Source organism: Pelophylax lessonae (genome assembly GCF_965119305.1).
Source record: "Pelophylax lessonae genome assembly, chromosome: 11".
NCBI lineage: Eukaryota > Metazoa > Chordata > Amphibia > Anura > Ranidae > Pelophylax > Pelophylax lessonae.
This window is the reverse complement of record NC_138778.1, coordinates 117,546,753-117,551,012: the sequence shown is the minus strand read 5'-3', so window position 1 is coordinate 117,551,012 and position 4,260 is coordinate 117,546,753. Positions and strand designations below refer to the sequence as shown.

Genomic DNA, 4,260 nt, shown 5'->3' with positions numbered 1-4,260 from the left:
CGCTGGGCATTTTCAGTATCTAATTACCTGTAAGCTTTGGAAGGGAGTCGTGCACATGCCTGGGCTAATCAGTGCGATCTATGGAGCATATCCCAAGAAACCCCGACCCGAGGGCATTTAGAGGCTGCCCACAGGATTGGGGTGAGGAGCATGTTACGAACTTTCAGAATACCTGCCAAGACTTCCTGAATCCCTGACACTGCTTTCACTGGTAATTGTAAAATCCATGCCATTATTTCCATTGACACTCACAGAACTCCTGCCAGGACTTTTGGAGTCCCCCTACAGCACTGTATGAAAGATATTTAAGGGTGTAATGGGTATTTACAGTATCTCACAAAAGTGAGTACACCCCTGTAAATATTTTATTATACCTTTTCATGTGACAACACTGAAGAAATTACACTTTGCTACAATGTAAAGTAGTGAGTGTACAGCTAGTATAACAGAGTAAATTTGCTGTCCCCTCAAAATAACTCAACACACAGCCATTAATGTCTAAACCGCTTGCAACAAAAGTGAGTACACTCCTAACTAAAAATGTCCAAATTGGGCCCAATTAGCCATTTTGTGTAGCCACCATTATTTTCCAGCACTGCCTTAACCCTCTAGGGCAGTGGTCCTCAACCCTGGCCTACAGGGCCCACTAACAGGCCAGGTTTGCAAGATAACTGAAATACACCCCAGGTGATATCATTTGCTGCTCAGTGATTGCAGTACTTTAGTCTGCATCTCCCCAAGGTAATACTTAAAATCTGGCCTGTTAGTGGGCCCTGAGGACCGGAGTTGAGGACCCACTGCTCTAGGGCATGGAGTTCACCAGAGCATCACAGGTTGCCACTGAAGTCCTCTTGCACTCCTCCATAACGACATCATGGAGCTGGTGGATGTTAGAGACCTTGCGCTCCTCCACCTTCCGTTTGAGGATGCCCCACAGATGCTCAATAGGGTTTAGGTCTGGAGACATGCTTGGCAAATCCATCACCTTTACCCTCAGCTTCTTTAACAAAGCAGTGGTCATCTTGGAGGTGTGTTTGGGGTCGTTATTATGTTGGAATACTGCCCTGTTGTCCAGTCTCCGAAGGGAGGGGATCATGCTCTGCTGCAGTAAGTCACAGTACATGTTGCCAATTATGGTTCCCTTAATGAACTGTAGCTCCCCAGTGCCGGCAGCACTCATGCAGCCCCAGACCATGACACTCCCACCACCATGCCTGACTGTAGGCAAGACACACTTGTCTTTGTACTTCTCACCTGGTTGCAGCCACATACAATTGACACCATCTGAACCAAATAAGTTTATCTTGGTCTCATTAGACCACAGGACATGGTTCCAATAATGCATGTCCTTAGTCTGCTTGTCTTCAGCAAACAGTTTGTGGGCTTTCTTGTGCATCAGCTTTAGAGGAGGCTTCCTTCTGGGACAACAGCCATGCAGACCAGTGTGATGCAATGTGTGCTGTATGGTCTGAGCACTGACAGGCTGACCCCCCACCCAGGACTGGCCCAAGACATTGTGCTGCCTGGGTCCAAGAATAAAATGCTGCCCCCCACCCCCCAAAAAAAAAAAAAAAATCACGCCCAACAAAATGCCCCCACACCCATTATTTTATATAAGCCTAACATTTTGAAAATTTTATATATACTGTTATCTTTTTCCATAACTCACCGTCGGACTGGTCCACCAAACACCCACTGTCTGTCCTCAGTCCTCCTGTCACTCCTGTGTCTGCAGTGCCCACCTCCCTAGAAGATCCAGCTTTCCCTGCGTGAGATGGAGTACGCTGATGTCTGACGTCATTGCGCACACCACGACCACGTGAGGGACGTTCCCCGGAGGAGATGTTCCGCCTCATCATACTCATCAGTTTGCACTATGGGCGGCAGTATGAGATGGGGGAATGATGCCCATAACACGCCGCAAACTGATGACACACAAAACTGCTGGGATCTTGGGTACAATCTTGGGGAGTAAATTTGCTGCCCCTCTCCAAGTGCTGCCTGGGTCCAATGGACCCAGTGGGACCCATGGTAGGGCCGGCCCTGCCCCCACCCCTTCAACCTCTGCAACAATGCTGGCAGCACTCATACGTATATTTTCTAAAGACAACCTCTGGATATGATGCTGAGCACGTGCACTCAACTTCTTTGGTCGACCGTGGCAAGGCCTGTTCTGAGTGGAATATGTCCTGTTAAACTTCTGTATGGTCTTGGCCACCATGCTGCAGCTCAATTTTGGGTTCTTGGCAATCTTCTTATAGTCTAAGCCATCTTTATGTAGAGCAACAATTCTTTTTTTCAGATCCTCAGAGAGTTCTTTGCCATGAGGTGCCATGTTGAAGTTCCAGTGACCAGTATGGGAGAGTGAGAGCGAGAGCGAGAACACCAAATTTAACACACCTGCTCCCTATTCACACCTGAGACCTTGTAACACTAATGAGTCGCATGACACTGGGGAGGGAAAATGGCTAATTGGGCCCAATTTGGACATTTTCACTTAGGGGTGTACTCACTTTTGTTGCCAGCGGTTTAGAAATTAATGGCTGTGTGTTGATTTATTTTGAGGTGACATCAAGTTTACACTGTTATACAAGCTGTACACTCACTACTTTACATTTTAGCAAAGTGTAATTTCTTTAGTGTTGCCACATTAAAAGATATCATAAAATAATTACAAAAATGTCAAACCAGCTACCTGTGAGCAAGAACTATAACTACTAGTTGTTGCTGACTAGAATGCTTGACCATTCTCTCATCTCCTACCTTCTCTACTGTGTTCCTTATTGCCAAATCTGACTAATCTCTGTTGTCTGCCTGCCAGGACCCATACCTTTACTCAACTACTTTCTCATTTCCAGATGAGTTTGCTGCCTACTTGTTGCTGACCTGGACTGTATGTCTTCTCTTTGCTTACCGCCTGCCAAGACCCCTCGATCTTAACTATGCTCTGGTCTCATGGCTCCGCATCATAGCCACACTGCTCCCATGTCTCCTGGTGGAGTGAACCTGAAGGCTGTGATGTGGTGTCAGCTTGCAGTACAGTAGCCTGAAGGACACTAGGTCTCCTACCCTATCAGGAGCTTTGATGAAGACCATCTAGAGCTTGGACTCCTTGCCTTGGGGATTAACTCCAGGGGTAGAACCGAACCGGTAACATCTGCATTCCACCAATCCTTGACTTTTAGTGGCAGAACTATTATGGACATATAATTTAGTGACATCTCTACTTCTACCACTGAAAGTAATCTGGGGGATGCTTTAACATTAGCAGTGACATTACAGGCACAAAATTTCAACACACCTGCAATATTTAATCACATTTCAGCATATTTCCAGACAGACAGTGTTTTGGTATCACCATTGTGTATGAAGAATATTTTTATTTCAATACTTAAACCACTCATATACAGTACACCTCTTGGAAATTTGTAAAAGCTCACAGTATATGGCATCTCTAAGAGCTACTCGCATTGTGTACTGAACAAAATTTTGATGTGTCATACCCTTCATATAAAATGTAATTAACCTTATTATCATTGTTTAGAATTCTGATTTTAAGCACCAATTCATGCTACCATTGTGAAATAATCAGCAACAAAAAAATCGTTCCATTGGTGCCTTTTATTTCTGACACTCTTGCAGCTAGTAAGCTGCAATGAGACTGCACAAAGGCAGATGGTCAGCTTTGCTCTGTGCACAGTAGGGTACATGCTGTTCATTCAGAATTCATATGTTTCAGCAATAAAAGATTTGCTGGCAACTCGGCTGCTGGGCACTTTACAGTACTGAACATGGCCATGCCCAAAAGGAAATTAATATTACATTGAAAGTTATTCTGGACAGTGATACTATCAACAGAACCATGTTACTTTAACAATTTGCTGCATGTGCAAGCTTTTTTTGTAGGTGACAAGTTCTATTTATAGGACCAATAAACCTAAAATCCATGCCTGTTTTATAATAAATGGCTAATAAAAAAAATCTTAAAGATTAGATATGAATTCTTACTATTCCTTTGATGGACACTACATATAAACTTCTAATGCTTTTCCCTCGCCTAACATCTGATCGTAGAGTGCATTATGTTATTCAGCAAATGCCATTATGTAAAATAATCGGTATGGAGAAATTATCTAAACCTACAGAACTTTTACCTACATAACGTTGATTTTATGTATGATTATATTAAATGCTACTTTAGATGAGACAACTTGAGTTTAGGTTTATTGACGCTTGGTAGTTCCTTTACAGAAACATTTA

The 4,260-nt window shown here is 43.7% G+C and overlaps 1 long non-coding RNA gene across 1 annotated transcript; it reads right to left on the bottom strand.

The window, feature by feature from the left end:
- Positions 1–3,181: 3,181 nt before the first annotated feature.
- Positions 3,182–4,013, bottom strand: LOC309567186. The gene is made up of 2 exons (XR_014225921.1): positions 3,392–4,013; positions 3,182–3,301 (listed from the first exon to the last, which is right to left on the bottom strand). It is a non-coding gene; the product is annotated as an uncharacterized lncRNA (long non-coding RNA).
- Between the last annotated feature and the right edge of the window lie 247 nt (positions 4,014–4,260).